Source organism: Rhinatrema bivittatum, chromosome 3 (assembly GCF_901001135.1).
Source record: "Rhinatrema bivittatum chromosome 3, aRhiBiv1.1, whole genome shotgun sequence".
Classification (NCBI taxonomy): Eukaryota; Metazoa; Chordata; class Amphibia; order Gymnophiona; family Rhinatrematidae; genus Rhinatrema; species Rhinatrema bivittatum.
Genome location: NC_042617.1, coordinates 241,599,764 through 241,618,009, shown reverse-complemented (window position 1 = coordinate 241,618,009; position 18,246 = coordinate 241,599,764). Strand labels below are relative to the sequence as shown.

General features: G+C 42.2%; 1 protein-coding gene across 3 annotated transcripts in view; it reads left to right on the top strand.

Annotated features, from left to right (window-relative positions):
- Positions 1-18,246, top strand: part of MAP4K3 (mitogen-activated protein kinase kinase kinase kinase 3) — a 1,052,401-nt gene that overhangs the window by 663,796 nt on the left and 370,359 nt on the right. The window lies entirely within an intron of this gene.

Below are 18,246 nucleotides of genomic sequence, written 5' to 3'. Positions count from 1 at the left end.
GTGAAATTGTAAAAAATTTTAGATAATATTTTAATTATTCATTTTTTATGTTTTTATAATTTTATAAGGCACTTACACCGTCTACCTTGTATGAAGTTTCTGCATCCATTATTGAAACCTTAACCAACCTAGTGGCGTGCATTGAACTCTTAAAAAATTTTTTTTTCATAAGTTTCATTTATAAACTGTAAGAGTGATTATACATCCAAAAGTGACTGCAAGTGATTGAGAAGACCGGGTGCTCTTCATACTCTTAGAAGAGATGCCGTCTGGCTTGCTGATGCAGTTTACCTTCTACATTAGATATAAATTATTTAAAAAATATATGATTTTTCTTAGTAAAGTCGTCTCAAAATAATATTAAAAAATTATAAAATTATAAAAACATAAAAAATGAATAATTAAAATATCTAAAAATTTTTACAATTTCACAAGTGAGCAACCGATTGATAGTTTACAATTGCTTTCCCTCATGCTGCTGAAGGTTGCCATCTTTTAAAAAAAAATAAGAGAAAATTGTATTTGTGTACTGTGAAATATTTCGGCAGCACATGAGGTAAGTAATGCTCTCTCACTCGCTCACGCTGTAGTGGAAGTTTCTTGGAGCCGTAAGAACTGTTCTTGCAAGGTTCTGCAGGACTCGTTTCCCTTCTAGTCTTCTAAATAGTTTTTTCATTAGGTTTCTTTATGATTTTGTTGGCCAGATAATGCACCAGTTCCAGTGATTCAGGGTAGCTCTGCTCAGGTTTAGTCTAGACTTTGTCATTTTTCACCTTGCATATATTTTGTCCAATGCCTCATGGGGGCCTGTGGTTTAACTGCCCTCTCCCCCCCCCCCCCCCCCCCCCGAATGGCCCCAGATTGATGGGTGCTTTGCCTGGGTGTAGATCACAGCATCTCAAGCTGCTTTTCCTGGGAGTCTGTAAATCTCAGAAAACATTCCTAGCGGGAGCCCCTAGTAGCTTTTCAGGAGTCTTTAGCACACCAATGGGCATCATAAGCACCGCCAATGGTGCATCAATATCGGGACAGCATTGATTCTCCCCTTGATTTTGAGCACCAGGAAGGAACAAGAAGCATTGGTGTTGCCAAAAGAAAGGAAATTCTGGTGATGGCCATGAATCTCCCAAAGCATTCCCATGGGGAGGAAAGCTCATCCTTGCCCCACAGTCCTGGAAATCGTATCAATCTTCAAGAGTCCAGGTGGCAGATTCACCTTTCACCATCAAGACCTCCACATCTGCCTCCCAATCTGTGCTGGTATCAGCAAGTTTCAAGGAAGAGCTGACAAGTAAGCTCCAGGAGTCCTAGAACATAGGAGCACATCTAAGCATGGGCACTGATGTTGGTGTCTGTGCAGACTGGCATCCAGTCTCTTCTGGTACCATTGCACCAGTGGGAGTGGACATTGGGTGTCAATACATTCTTTCAGCAGCAGAAGCTTCTTCAAAGTTAGGATGTTCAGGCTGTACCTCATTGAATATTGCTTGCTAGCAGATCCCGATTCATGCCTATTGAGTTTGAATGGATAATCCTTCGATAAGACTATGGATATAGGACTTCTCTGATATAGAAGATCAACACCCTCCAATCCATCTTCTCCAAAGGAATGGGAAAAGTCTTTCCTGAAGACCTCTCCATGGGTGACTTTGTGAAGAGAATGACAAATGTCATTCCATTTGAGTTGCAGAAGTAGTCTAGAATCCATTTGTGGATCCCTTCAAGCATTTTTGCAATAATGCTGTCCACATGATCCTTCAGGAGTCCCAGAGAAGGATGCAGGGTCTCCCCTTTCTGTGGCTCCTATTATTAAAGAGGTAGACCTGATTATCATGTCCAGGCTCCAGGATTTGGAAAGCACTGCTATCGTATCAGTTTATGTACTAATCTACTGTCAAGAAGACCAAGACTTTTAGGACCCACTCTCATAGCTTTTACACTCTTGGGAGGAAGGTGTATCAAGGGGTTGTGCTCAATGTTTACATAGCCCTCTATCAGTTGTTCAAACGCCAGTACATGCAATATCTGACACAAAGTGAGAAGTTAGAGCAACTCCTTCAAAGCACCATGACTCTCTAATGTCGCTAGTGGTTGACTGGAGTGTGGAAAATACATGGTCTGTTTTCTGTGACATTTTGAATACCATATAATAGAATCCCTTTGGTAATAGGGCCAAGGAAATGGTGGCCTGATAAAGGCCCCTGTGCATTCTTTCCACTGCTGATCCAGACTCACTTTCCATAACCAGGGTGATCACAAGCTGGGTAGTGAAGAAGGGAGAAGTTTCTTCCCCCAGGGCACTCGTCCTTACCCTGGGAAGTGGAGAGCCCAGAACCACAGCTCAGCACAGGGCTTTGACTGGTTTGGGTAGAGCAGAGCTCAAATTCCAGTATATTAGACTGCTTTCTGGTCGAGGGGAGTCGAATGTTCTAATTGAACCATAGGAAGCCTATGGGAGTCAAACCCAGCTCAATAGAGGTAAAGGGTCAGGGTTCTATTCCAAGTATTTCTTGATTCCTAAGCATACAGAGGGACTCAGTCCCATCCTAGACCTGAAGGCGTTAAACAAGTTCCCAGTAAGAGCAAGCTTAAAATGGTTTCCTTCAGGACCCTGATTCCTTTTCTAGGAAAAGAGTACTGGTTGTGCCCCCTAGTTCTAAGGGATGCTTACACTGACATGGAGATCTTCTAGCTGTCAGGAAGTATCTCACATTTGTAGGGATCACCATCTCCAGTTTCACATGTTTCTTCAGCCCCATATCTTTTACAATATGCTTTGCTGGGGTGCCTGTGCATCTATGCAACTTGGAGGTGTATGTTTTTTCCTGCCAGGACAATTGTTTTTGCTATGAGCACATTACCGAATTGAGCCTGTACCTGATGGGGTCTGCTGTTACAGCTGCGTACAGCTCTGCCTGAGCTGGAACCATCCCCCTGATTATCAAACATCTCCTTCTGGCCCGTGCTGAAAATCAGCAAGGGTGATGGTAAAGGTCTCCACGGAATGCTATAGACAAGTACATGAAGCACCATACAAAAGCTGCTTTGTGTGCTCCTCCATGCGCATTTTGTGCATGTTTTTATTTAACAACTTAACTAATTTAATCTTGGTTTGGGGACTTTGTCTAATATTCTTGTATGATTGTCCCAACATCATGCTTGTTGATGGGAACTTTCTATGCTCTGATAACATCTTTCTTGTGACCAGTATGAGTAGTTATGGACATTTGAGTTTTAAATATTGCAGTAGGAAATAACCATTCAAATCTTATCACTATTAGCTGTAATACATTATCATTGATGGCAGTTTTGTCAGTTTTCTTTATCTTGCGATTAGTGCAGTCATCTTTGATCTATTGAGAGATACTAAACTTGATTGTCTCTATATTACCAAATCTTGGTTGACTAATACTGATAATGTACTCATGAATCAATTAAGTTCTCCTGGCTATGCAGTGATTTTACAACCTCATAACTTAATGAGGTGGTGGGCTACTATTTATTTTTAAAAAAGAATTATGCTTTACCTATAGAAAGTTTCTCTCCTTATTAAGTTTTGGTTGCTTCATTTTCAAATGTTTCCATCTGCTTAGTTTACTGCCACCCGGCCTGTTATAATACTAGATGTTGGTAACCCGTCTGATAACGAACGTAGCTTGTAAACCGTTATATCCACCGGTCGTATGTAACCCATCCGATAACGAATGAAGCTTGTAAACTGTTATATCCACGCTTCATATATGTCATACACACTGAACCAATCGAATCTTGTAAACCAATTGTGATGGCGATACCGAAGGATGGTATATAAAACTCGACAAATAAATAAAAAATAATGCCTCTCCATTAATTGAATTGTTAGCTAATATGAAGATTGACCTGGACTGTATTTTAGTGCTTGGTGATTTCAGTCTTTATATGAATGCCCTTTCCCCTCCCCTCTCATGAAATTTTCTTGGACACTATGACTGCACTAGGATGGTCTCAACTGGTTCATGTTCCTACCCATAAACTGGGACACACCCTTGACTTCGTTTTTTGTAATTCTTATGCAAGTTACATGTGCAAAGGATACCATGGTCAGATCATTTTTTGATCTCCCTGATGGTGCCCTTTAGATCAGATATAACTAGTACCTGTGACAAGCAGGATATAATGAAACATGGGCACATTGACTTATTAATATCAATTGTCAGTCTGCTTTAGCAGGTTCATTCCTTCGTTTGACAAATAGCATAGGTCAATACAAATAGCTGTTGATCATCTAGCCCCTATAAGAAGCTGTAATTCCTCGCTGCAACTAATCTGTCCCATAGTTCACTTTTGATTTAAGAATTGCAGTGTGTCATCTCCACAGATCTGAGCATAAATAGTGGCATGGTCATCCCCTCAGACTCTCTCTAGTTATCATGAGTCATTGGTTGAATACTGTTGCAAGATAAATGATGCTAAATTTAACTTAAAAAGATAAATACATCTCTGAATAATACCTGAGAATTGCGGGTTTTTTTTGGTTTGTTTTTTTTTACTGTTAAGAGCTTGATAAATGAACCCCCATCATTGGCTACTGATAAACATAGCCTAGTCTCTGATCCCAGTAAATGCCAAGACTTTGCCTGATATTTTTCTGAAAAGATCAATGTTTTGTGTTACAGATTCCCAGTTTCCGTATTACCACAATAGCTGCGCTACCTCAAAATGGGATACCTTTGCCCCTGTTTCAATTACTGAAGTTATACATATTGGGGTAGATATTCAAAAGTCATTTAGATGGATAACTGAAAAGTTATGTGTAAATGGCTAATGTGGCAATTTCAGCCACTTATTTGGCTAAATTATAGCCAGATAAGTTATCTGGCTATAATTTAGCCATATATAAAAGGGGCATTCCTAGGAGTTGGCTATATTATCCAGCTACTTAAAGAGCAGGCAGTGTATCTTAAATTCTGATCTGACTTCCACTAGAACCCAGTGATTTCCTCCCTTAAAGAAGTATAGCTGTCATATTCTGAAATAATTGTAGTCTCCTAATAATTGTCTCAGAAAGACCTTGGTAAAAAAGTTAGTTATTAAGTCTGCTTGTCACAGACAAAGGAACAATGGCAGATATATCTGCCTGATCTAAATAAAAGCTGTTTATGGATTTTAATTTATCTATTCCACCTTTCACAACTGGTCAGTCACTTCAAGATGGATTACAGTGAGGTTTCTTAGGTCAGAAGTTAGGGAGGCATTACATTACAAGAAGGATTGTAGAGAAATCGGATGGGTCAAAAATTAGGTGACAGTCTATTACAGTGTAGTGTAGTGTCTTTATGTAAGTCAGATTTCTCAAATGTTTGTTTCCTAGTCTTTGAGTGATTAGCCAATCAGGATTATAGCCTAGGTTACAGAGGGTGTCTGTCTTTGGGTGAATAAACCATGTTTTTTATTGGTGACGAAAGTCTAAGAAATCATTGATTCCCTGTAAGTGGGGAGAAGAGGGATACATTCCATAATGCTGGTGCCGCATCTCTGAAGGTTCTGGATCTTGGGAGCAGCTAGTTGTCTTAATTGAAGATTTTTTTTGTGTGGACAATAGCCATTTTTCTTTTCAGTCAGGCACATGGGATTAGTGCTCTTTAGTGCCTTACTGTGAAGTAGCAAGACCTAAAATTTGATATGTTAGCTATTTATTTAGTTTGTTTATATTCTGCTTTTCAGCATTTCAAAGTACATTACATTTTGGTACTATAGATATTTCCCTGTCCCCGGAGGGCTTACAAGCTAAAGGCCTAATTCATCAAAGTTTTTTCTCCCTAGACACTGAATGGGAGAACGGCCTTAGTGAATTAGGCCAATAGTCTGTACTTGAGGCAACAGAGAGTAAAGTGACTTTCCTTTTTTTTTTTTTTTTTATTTTGCAATTTCAGATATATTACAATCATATATCAAAAGAATAGAGATCATACATAGCATATCTCCTTAGCATCAAATACAAACTTATTCTCATACATCCTGATCTCAAATAACGAAGGAAATTTGGGACCAAGATGTATATACAAGTAAAATATAGGAGCTCTTTTCATATCCTTATTCAAAAAGGAATAAACAGTCACATAGGATAGGTCCCCCTACTTTCACTAATACCATACTTCAGCCCTTCCCATCTAAGAAACCCCTTAATTGTTCCGGTTCAAAAAAGATATATTTTTCCTCTTGAAATTTCAATAAACATTTACATGGGTACCTTAGTACCATTCTAGCCCCACGATTTGTCACTTCAGTTCTCATAGACAAAAACATTTTCCTTCGCTCTTGTGTAGAGCAGACTATATCAGGGTAGATCCACACATGTTGCCTATAATACTGAGCTCTCCTGTTTATAAAGAAAAATTTAAGGATAAGGTTCCTGTCCTGCTCAAATGCAAATGAGGCTAGTAATGTTCCCCTTGTTTGAATTTCTGTCTGTACAGACATCTCAATCAATTCAGAAATATTCAATGGTGGTTGTTCCTGTACTTCCTCTGCTCCTGTTGAAGTCATAGGTTTCCTAGATATAAAAAATGCTCTAGTAACCACTGGTATTAATTCTTTAGGAATCTTTAAACATTCCAACATATATTCTCTAAATATTTCCAGCGGAGGCATTTTCTTCAGCACAGGAAAATTAATTATCCGAAGGTTTAAATAATGAAGAGAGTTCTCAAGGTCCTCGAATGTTTTCTCAGTAATTGCTTCTGATCTTATTAAATTACTCTGGATATTTTCCATAGCTGTTATCTTCACTTCCAGTTTCTCCACTTTCTCTTGTTATGAGTTTGTAATCTTCTCAGTATTTAAACCCCTCTTATTCATTTCCAAAAATGCTTGTGTTAATGTCGATATAGCTGATTCTATGGAAACTAAGGCCTTCCAAAGTGAATCTAACATAACAAATGTGGGTTTTTGCAATGAAAATACAGTTCCTGTCTGTAGTATTACCGGGGTTGAAGTGCAGTACTTTCCACGATGTTCCGTGCCGATTCATCCATTGGGGGCCCAGGCGTGGAGGTAACTCATCCTTTCGGGGCTCCTCCACCTCCTTCACTCGCCACTTCTCCGCTTTCTCCGTCAAGCTCAGGGGACAACATCTCCCCATCATCGGAAATCGCAATACTTCCTCCAGATCAAACCCCGCCTGACCTCGCGGCGGAGTTGGCATCTCAGGGGTCCCCGGGCTCAGCGAAATCACCTCAGCCATAAAGGTAACCGTGCTCCTGATTCTCTCCTCCAGCTTCCGGCGGCTTCCGGAGTCTTCGGGGTAAGTTCGAAGAAGCTCTCAATTTTTGTTTGCTGAATTCCTTCCTCTTTAGCGGGAATATTGTTCTTTAACTTTGCTTTACGCTTCGTATGCGGCATCATGTAGGTAATCCAAAAATCTCAGGTAAAATTTCAGAGAAAAGTCGAACGCCAGAGAGAGCTCCTTCCATGCGTCTTATGTGGTGGCCATCTTGGTCCTAAAGTGACTTTCCTAGCGTGTAGCCAGAGGGACTCAGGACCAGTGGGTGGAGAGATACTGAAGAGCTGAGGTTACTGCAGGGGTATATCTAGAGTGACGTCAGCTTTGAAATCTGACTCCGTCTCCCATCTGCTAGCAGAAGAGCACATAACCCACTGGTCCTGAGTCCATCTGTCTACACTAAGGAAAACTAAATTATCAGTAAGTAATTTCTCCATTGCCCAATGTCAGAAAAAGCGGCAGTGGGATTTGAATGCTGCTCCAGCCACTAGGCAACTTCTCCACTCCCTGGTGGAGAAATGGGAAGCCAGCATAAAAGGACTAAGGAAAAGACGTTTACATGTTTTGCGACCCATGATATTTGTTGCAACAGCATTTTGGAGTGCTTATAGCTTGCTCATTTAGAAAATAACAGCATTTAGAAAATATGCCATACTGGGTCAGACCCCAAGGGTCCATCAAGCCCAGTAACCTGTTTCCAACAGTGGCCAATCCAAGTCACAGGTACCTGGCAAGTACCTAACCATTAGATAAATCACAAGCTACTATTGCTTATTGATTACTGAGGTTTATGGATTCTTCCTCTAGGAACTTATCCAAACCTTTTTTAAACCCAGTTGCACTAACTGCTATAACCATATTCCCTGGAAACGAATTCCATAGCTTAACTATGTGCTGAGTGAAAAAGAATTTTCTTTGATTTGTGTTAAATGAGCTACTTGCTAACTTCATAGAGTGCCCCCCGGTCCTTTTATTTTCTGAGAAATTAAATAACTGATTTACATTAACTTTTCAAAGAGTTTTGCCGCAGAGGTTAGGCACATTGGGAGGCGCAGCAAGTGTCATCCATGGACAGGGCACCTTTTGATGGAAGTGTTAAAGCAAATGGCGCAGAGATCCTTGGAGCCAGTCAGTGGCACAGCTACCATGGTGTAGAGTTCCTCTACAACAATAATGAACTGATCTGGGTTTCTGAAGAGCATATGTCTCTTCCAACTGCAGTGCAGTGGGTTCCCAGCTGTTGGAGCTACGGAAGAATTACTTTGCCTCCTTAAGTCCTAGAGACTACAGAGTAAAATTAGAACATCTCTTGTCTAAGATGGAAGAATGTTTCCCACATAATAGAGCCACCCAAGTTCCATACTGGTTTGTGTCTCTCCACAAGAGAGTTAGGAACTATCCAGGGAAGTCCTCTCATAAGTCAAAAAGGGATGAGGTGGACTGGCTGTTCAGAAAGGCCTACCCCGACGCTAACCAAACCTAGACACCCTCCCCCCTATATCCCTTCCACGCTACCCCACTCTAGACACCTCCTCATCCCATCCCATTCCTCCCTATGCCTCCCAGAAACAAGCCGCTGAACATGTTGCCCCCCCCCCCCCTTCCCAACCTGTGGCAATATAACGATTTGTTGTAAATAAGTTCCTCTCTGCATTTATGGTTGGTTCTCTCTCTCTCGCTCTACCTGCATTTCTCTGCTTCCTCTCTCTTATCTCCTCTGCCCCTCTCCCTTTTCTCGCCTGCTCCCATCCCCTGCCCCCTGTTCATTGTAATTCCTCCTTCTTTGAGTTATTTGTAAACTGGCGTGATGTGTCTACGAACGTCAGTATATTAAAAGCTGTTAAATAAATAAATAGAAATAAAACAGGGAGAGTCTGGACCCAGGAGAGTGGGTATTATCAGCTGAGGCATTTCAGCTGATTGTGGATTGCTGAGGCCTTCTGTTCCTACACCTGCTGAAAACTTCTCAAAATGCGAAGGTTCCTCATTTCTGCACTTGCAGGAGAGATCCGTGGTCCCTGGGAATAGACGCTCTAGTACAGGTCTGGCCAGAAGACAGATTCTTTATGCCTTTCCTCCTGGGCCTTTGCCTGGCAGGATAATTCGCAAGATCGAAGGCCACACGGGGCTAATACTCCTGATGGCGCCGGACTGACCCAGGCATATGTGGTATGCGGATTTGCAACGACTCATGGTGGAGGCCCCCTTTCGTCTTCCGCCGCACATGGATCTGCTTCAGCAGGGAACAGCAGTTCTTCATGAGGATCCAACTCTATTCTGTCTTATGGTTTGGCCCTTGAAAGGGCTCACCTGTTAAAGCGTGGTTATTCCTCTGCAATGATTGCTACTTTACTCCGCGCTCACAAGTTCTCCACTTCCTTGGCTTACGTGCAGGTTTGGAGAGTTTTTTAGGCCTGATGGGAGGAGTGGGGTGTTCTTCCTTGTTCAGTTAAGATCCCTCTCATTCTGGATTTTTTGCAGGATGGATTGAATAAAGGCTTGGCCCTTAATTCCTTGAAGGTGCAGGTTGCATCTCTTGCCTGTTTCAGAGGCCTGGTGAATGGTGTTTCTTTGTTGTCCCATCCTGATGTGGCCTGTTTTTTGAAGGAAGTGAAGCACCTTAGGCCTCCCTTAAGGTTACCGGTTCCATTGTAGAGTCTTAATTTGGTGCTTGGCTTTTTGGCAGTCCCTACATTCCATCCACTGTGTAGCCTTTCCTTACGGTTGTTGACTTTGACGATTGTGTTCCTGGTGGCTATCCAGCATAGCTCCCTGCTTCAACGGCAGGGGAGAAGAAAAACAACCAATAAGGGCTGAATAACATAGTCTGGGTAAAACAAATAAGCATGGGTGTAGCTTGCTTATTGCGGCGGTTACTTCCCCTACTACCCCTAACTAATCAAGCTTGATATTTCACTTGGATGCAGCTCCATCACTGCTCTCTACATTAATGGTGGGGGTGGAAGGGAAGTAGAACCAAAGAGCTAAGAGAAACAGATAAGTATGAGAAAAAATGTGTGAAGCTTGCTGGGCAGACTGGATGGGCCGTTTGGTCTTCTTCTGCCGTCATTTCTATGTTTCTTTATGTTTCTATGTTCTACGCATCGGATTTCTAAACTGCAGGTATTGTCTTGCCGGGAGCCGTTCCTTTGGGTGACTACAGGGGTATTACAGCTGCATACTGTTCCATCCTACTTGCCCAAGGTAGTCTTGGACTTTCATTTGAATCAAACTATCTCCGGATAAGGTCAGAGATGCTGAGGAGTTTCACCTTTTGTGCTCCTTGGATGTTAAGTGTCTTCTCGTGTGGAAATTGGAGGTCTCTGAGTCTTTTCGAAAGACAGATCGCCTGTTTGTTCTACATGGCAGGAGTAAGCAGGGCGCTCAGTCTTCACAGGCTTCCATAGCTTGTTAGATTTAGAGGTGGTTAAGGCCATGTATGTGGACGCTGGAAAGCCATTGCCTACTCAGGTTAGAGCTCATTCCACTAGGGCTCAGGCAGTATCATAGGCGGAGGTTAGTTTGTTGTCTTCCGTCAATACCTGCTGAGCTGCGACGTGGTCCTCCTTACACAGTTTTTCCAGGTTTTATCGTCTGGATGTGCAGGGCTGGGAGAATACAGCCTTTGCACTTGCGGTGTTAACTGCACAAAGGGCAGCCTCCCACCCTGTTGGGGAGTAGCTTTGGTACATCCCACTGATCCTGAGTCCATCTGTCTACGCACTAGGAAATGGAGAAATTACTTAACTGATAATTTTGTTTTCTTTAATGTAGACAGATGGACTCAGATTCCCGCCCTTAGCTGCCACATTAGTGTGTCAGTAGTCCTCCTTTGGGGCCCTGAGTCCCAAGGGATTTACTGGTAAGTGTTCATCCAGTCCCTAGCTTGGGGTACCTAGAATCTTATGTGAGTTCAGTGTTTGTGATTTGTTGAGTACCGTTCTGGTTACCTGTTTTTAATGATGTTTTTAATCACATTTTTTGCTAGTCCGTCCAGTTTCTTTTGAAGAGAATACTGGCAGGCTGGGGTCACCAAAGGATTATGTATACTGTGTCGTCAGCTTGCTCTGTCTCCATCTGCTGGCAGGAGAGCATAAACCCACTGGTCCTGAGTCTATATGTCTATACTAAGGAAAACGAAATTATCAGGTAAGTAATTTCTCCATTTTTTACCACATCTTTGATTTGAGGTTTGAAAAAGTGATAGCATCTAATTTTTGAACGAAATCACTGTGAACCTGGAAGATGTAGTAGGTCAGATTGACAAACTAAAGAGTAGCAAATCACCTGGACTAGATGGTATGTATCCTAGGGTACTGAAGGAACTCAAAAATGAAATTTCTGATCTATTATTTAAAATTTGTAACCTATCATTAAAATCATCCATTGTACCTGAAGACTGGAGGATGGCCAATGTAACCCCAATATTTAAAAAAGGCTCCAGGGGCGATCTGGGTAACTATATAGACCAGTGAGCCTGAATTCAGTGCCGGGAAAAATAGTGGAAACTATTCTCAAGATCAAAATCGTAGAGCATATAGAAAGACATGGTTTAATGGAACAGTCAACATGGATTTACCCAAGGGAAGTCTTGCCTAACAAATCTTCATTTTTTTGAAGGGGTTAATAAACACGTGGATAAAGGTGAACCGGTAGATGTACTGTATTTGGATTTTCAGAAGGCATTTGACAAAGTCCCTCATGAGAGGCTTCTATGAAAACTAAAAAGTCATGGGATAGGAAGCAATGTCCTTTCGTGGATTACAAACTGGTTAAAAGACAGGAAACAGAGAGTAGGATTAAATGGTCAGTTTTCTCAGTGGAAAAGGGTAAACAGTGGAGTGCCTCAGGGATCTGTACTTGGACCAGTGCTTTTCGATATATATATATGTATGATCTGGAAAGGAATACGAGTGAGGTTATCAAATTTGCGGATGACACAAAATTATTCAGAGTAGTTAAATCACAAGCGGACTGTGATACATTACAGGAGGACCTTGCAAGACTGGAAGATTGGGCATCCAAATAGCAGATGAAATTTAATATGGACAAGTGCAAGGTGTTGCATACAGGGAAAAATAACCCTTGCTGTAGTTACACGACGTTAGGTTCCATATTAGGAGCTACCACCCAGGAAAAAGATCTAGGCATCATAGTGGATAATACTTTAAAATGTTAGGGATTATTAGGAAGGGAATGGTTAATAAAACGGAAAATGTTATAATGCCTCTATATCGCTTCATGATGAGACCGCACCTTGAATACTGTGCACAATTCTGGTCGCCACATCTCAAAAAAGATATAGTTGCGATGGAGAAGGTACAGAGAAGGGCAACCAAAATGATAAAGGGAATGGAACAGCTCCCCTATGAGGAAAGGCTGAAGAGGTTAGGGCTGTTCAGCTTGGAGACGAGACGGCTGAGGGGGGATATGATAGATGTCTTTAAGATTATGAGAGGTCTTGAACAAGTAGATGTGACTCTGTTATTTACACTTTCGAATAATAGAAGGACTGGGGGGCATTCCATGAAGTTAGCACGTAGCACATTTAAGACTAATCGGAGAAAATTCTTTTTCACTCATTGCACAATAAAGCTCTGGAATTTGTTGCCAGAGGATGTGGCTAGTGCAGTTAATGTAGCTGGGTTCAAAAAAAGGTTTGGATAAGTTCTTGGAGGAGAAGTCTATTAATGGCTATTAATCAAGTTTACTTAGGGAATAGCCACTGCTATTAATTGCATCAGTAGCATGGGAGTTTGCTAGCCCAACAAGATGTACAAAATAGAGCTTGTTTATATTCTGGTCTCAGTTTGGGGCATGCCTAGTGCTGGTCCAGTGGGAAGTATGCAGAGGTGTGTCTAGCTCTAAGTATAAAGGCTAAGTATTTTATATCTCCCTGGAGAACAAGCAGCTTCTTTAGCTCCAGTGCAGGTTTCCAGCCTGCAGCTACCAGGGCCATGGATTCAACATCCCCTGTCCCTGATATATGGTTGGGCCATCATGCCTTTGTAATTTGTGTTTGTTGGATTGGAGAGTGTTATGGATGGAGTGCCAAGCCCTTGTACTTTTTATTATGTGCAGTGGGTTAATGGATAATATAGTTGAACCACCAAGCCATTGTAATTTTTATTCTCCAAGGACAAAGCAGTATGTTTAAGTCCTCACAGGCGGGTATTGTCTTCTGGTAGAGCCCTGCCAGTATTGATTACTTAATACCGAGAGCTTTCAGAGCTCTACTGTGCATGTGCAGGCTCATCAAGCAGTGACCCTCTTAGTTCCATTTTTCTGAATATCTGGTCAGTTCAACATACTGAGATAAAGCTTTTCTTTTTATTTCTTCAACTCTTAATTTTATTTATTTATTTATTTAACGGTTTTTTGTATACCGACATTCGTTAAGAAAACGTCACATCGGTTTCCATGGAACAAAAAAGTAGCCAACAGGGCTTTACAATGAAACAGACATTGGTAGATTTTTTAGTTTTTATCTTTATTGTTCTGTGGCCACATCACCACCGGTGTCTGTGCATTGATTGGCATCAGTCGGGTCATTTTTTCCTTTCCAAAATCAAGTTGTTTGATATTGCATCAGTTATTTTTCTTCTAGTATCCACCAAACTGAAGAAGACCTGGGTCTTCTCCAAATATGGTCTTATCATGTCTGTCATAGACCTGCAGAACAGATGTGTTCTGTGTGATCATAACATCTTGGGATCCTCCACATGTGGGAATTAGACTCCCAGAGGTCATCGAGCCCCATTAGAGCTCATGTAAATTACCTTTGGGTTGGATTAAGTCTGAGGCATCAGCATAGGAGGAAGGGCTCAGGAGCTGCACCAGATGCTGATGGTGCATCCATATTGAGAGGTTATCAGTATTGAGAGTCCTTCATTGAGCACTGATAGAGGCTAAAGGGACAGAGTGTCTTGTTCCTCCCACCCAATTAAAGTGCACGTGTTCTGCTTCATCAGCAATGAGAAATACTAATGCAAAGTATCAAGTGAAGGCGAAAAAGCATTGATATCAGTCCCTATTGATGCATAGTGAACAAAAGTAGGGAGATATTGGCAGCAGCCATATTAATACCAAGCCTTCCCATAGGGGAAGGCTGCTGACCTTTAAGATAGTCTGCAATAACGTGACCACCTCCAAGGGCCCAAGTCACAACCTTTGATACACCTCGGGTAAACCAGAAAGATGCAATTTTAAATCCTGAATCTCAGCCTATGCTGGCATCAGCAATTTTCAACACAGAGCTAAACAGAAGAATCCAGGAAGCTTTGGAGAATTGGCTTGCTCGATTCCCCTGTACCAGCATCAACATTATTAACATTGATAAAGAGTGATGTCTAGCTCATTCTGGAATCTCTCTGTGCACTGGCAGCAGTGGCATCAATACTGATTGTGAGGGTCTGCATGCAGTGCTGCCCTCCTGCCAGCTCACTGAGGGCCCTCCTGCCAGCAGGGGCCCTCAGTGAGCCAAGTTTCCTGCTGCTCAGTTCTCCAAGCCCAATGTCGTGGAGGTCTTGCTGGCGGCTATGTTCACTGCACTATCATAGCTTTGAAAGGCCTGCCTCACTCATAGTGCCTTGCCTCACCTTGGTGGCCTCCTTGCTCTGTGTTGTGGCCTTTGTATCTTGGTTTTAACCCTTGCCTTGCCTCTGCCTTGTTCTAGCCTTGAGTATGGCCCTCGCTGTTTTTGAACTGTTATACTGTATTAGGTCTTCAATCATGATTGTTGACAGTTTGTTTCAATATAAACCGGTGTGATATTTTGAATTGAATGTCGGTATAAAAAAGCAAATAAATAAATAATAAATAACAAACCACTGGCCTCTTCCACTGTGAATATCTATGACATCTGACCAAACAATGGGCCTTCTCTCTGGGTCTAAAACCTAATGCTTTTAGTCACAAGCTTTCTTGAAAAGTACATAAAGCATTAGGTCTTGTTCATCTCTAGAGAACAGAAATGTGCAGCCGCAGTTTCCATGCCCAGAGACTACATAGTATACATATAAATCTTGTGTGGTGGTAAGTGATGTGACACTAATCGCCCCACAAGAGATTATTTTGAGCCCCTTACATATGACCTCACTCCAAATAAAAAGCACAAAATAAAAAAGCAGTTTTTGGTCTGACTGTAGTTAAAAAATAAATAAATAAATAAATAAATTTTTATCTACATGTAGCATACTGATCTGTACATTCCTCTTAGATCAGAACCCAAGGCAGTGCCAGAGTGGGAGCCAGTCTGGTGAAATCTGCCTATTCCAAGCAACATCAAGCCTCATCACTGTCTGCTCTTGGGCAGTGGGAAATCTCTATCCTCCATACCTCCATGACTCATCTGCAGTTGTCGAACAGAAGCTGAAACGGTGTTCTCACAGGCTGCACATAGACAGAGGCACATTATCGTTAGGCAGAGTAGTGAACAAGTGATGCGGCTCCAGTTAGGTAGCAGAGCCTGTCCCCTATAATCAGCAGAATTAACGTGCCACCTAATCTATGCACCCAAGATGTATGTAGCTACATAAGGCAAAACCTCAGTAGGCCTCACCTGCTAGCATGTACATATGGCAGAGTAAGCCTAAAGTGATGCTGTCTATGGCAGAGTAAGCCTAAAGACTCACTGTCTAGTTAGCAGGATATCTTCTACCGGTAAGTGGGTAAGTAGGCCTCTGTCTAGAAAATGAGAACATAAAATAGGGGTCGTGGCAGGCCTCCTGCCATCCCCCATTCCCAGATATCATTAAGCCGCTGGCCCAGACTCTTCCCCCAACCCATTTATCTGGTGAACATTAACTTTCCAGGCATGAGAGTGCCATTTTCCCTCCCTCTCCCCTTCGTCCCTGCATCCTCAAATTAAGCTAATATCATCTAAATTCCCCCTTTCCAAATACCACAGCCTCCCTGGCAGCTGCAGCTCTTCCAGACAGGCACATCTCCCAGTACCAAAACTAATAGACCCACTCCAGAGAATGGGTGGGAGAGCCTCAAGTGCTGATGGAGGGAGATATACGCTACAGGCAGATATCTATTCATCCGGCAATGTGGCACAGCTTCTCTGAACTCTGCTGCCAATCTTCACATCCCCCTCTCGACTGAATGAATAAACAATGTCAGAACAAGGTGGAATGTTTTTAATAATGCATGAGGCCATTTTCTCCCTGCCTACATATTAGCATAGCTGTAGCATCCATTATAAAAAGGGAAGCCCATGATTGCTTGTATCCAAAGTTAGTGTGTGCTAATTGGGTGCACAGACTGTGCATGCTCTGCTGTAGGCATTGTTATGGTAAGGAAGATAAGAATGAGACCAACATCACCTCCAGACACAAATATAGAAGAGGCTAACACAGCACCCAGATACGCACATCAGTTAGGACATTGTTGTTTACAGACTATATCCAGCACTTTAGTAATCTGCCTAGGTCCCATTTTGCTCTTCTTGGCCTGTTTGTCATCAACCATCAATGATATCTGTGCCAAGCTTGTCCCTACTTGCTAATGATAAAGTCAATCATTATTCCTCACAGAAGATTGTCTGAATCTGGCAGCCTGACAGGCATCTGTTAGAAGCATGTATGCTCACTGATTTGTCCTTGTTACAGACATAGGTCCATCCAGGCCTCTGGTACCCCTACATCTTCATAACACTGAAAGTGCAGAAGACTTGCCTTCCACATGATACTTCTGGGAGCATTTGGCTTATATGATTTGCATAGTGACAGACTTCAGAAAGAGGCTTTTTGTTGGCTCATGAGGTTATCAGCTGACAACACCTTCTCTATGCTTAATGCTATGCACAGAGCTGATGACTGAGTGTCTATCAGCACACCTGCCTTAGTCTCTGTATCCACTAACTCAAAAATGCTCAAACACCACACGACACCCATCCTATAGGACGCAACTCAGCTATGTTGGCCACAAGTCGGAGCAGCCATGTGAACAAGCAAGGACCTCAAACCTAAAAAGAATTGAAAGGTCGCAACTCAGCTTGGGAAATGACCATTCTGCTAGTTTGTCTCCCCTGGAATCCTCAGCCTATGTGCTTTAAGGGTGGCCACTGATAGGACATGGACTGTAACTGCTACTAGCAATCAGAACAAACAATTCCAGATTTTCTATGTACCTACATAAAGTGGGACAAATTGACTTGCTCTGAGCTGGGTAAGCAAAGGGCATTGCTAAGCCCTGACATCTCAATATTTCCCAATGGCTATCTGTGAAATGTCAGGCTAGTTTAATATCTTCTAACACAGCTTTGCCTTGGGTTCAGTGAGGTGAACCTTTTGTTATGTGACATGTGAGTTCTGTTACTGACCTCACTAAATTAACTCTGTCCTATACATTTCAGAAGTGACTTTCAACAACATGTTGAAGGCATGACACCATTCTCTTCTCAATCCAGCCTTCAACTGGTCAGAGAAGGCATGCTTGTATAGCTTTACTGAGCAGCTAACATAACCAACATGAAAGCTTAAGGGCCAAGGCCCTCATCGTCTGTACATGAGAGTTGACTGTTTGCTTATCTAGGTTTAGCAAGGTCCAGCTGTGCATTCCATATGACATATGATAGCTCGCAATCACCTGTGAGAAGTTTGGGATTGCCACGATATTTGACATGTGTTTCCCAAAAGGCTGTAAGTGAAAGCGTGCTAAGCAAGCACTGTCAGCACTGCCTCAAACAGCTGAGGCAGTGCTGAAAGCTGCGTCTTTGCAATGTCAACCAAGCTATCGCTATCCATTTCTAGCACTCCTCTTAACACTGAAGCTATACATCACAGCTGCTACACATGTCATTGCAGAAATACATCATCCTCGTGGTATGATTGTGCATGTCCACTGGCTGTTGTGCAATATGTCCTCCAGAGATACACATTTGTCTGACATGACACAGTGACTAGGATTGGGCCAAAATCCACAGCCCCCAGCTTCTATTGAACCCTTATACTCCTGTGATGGTCAAGACAAACTGTGGC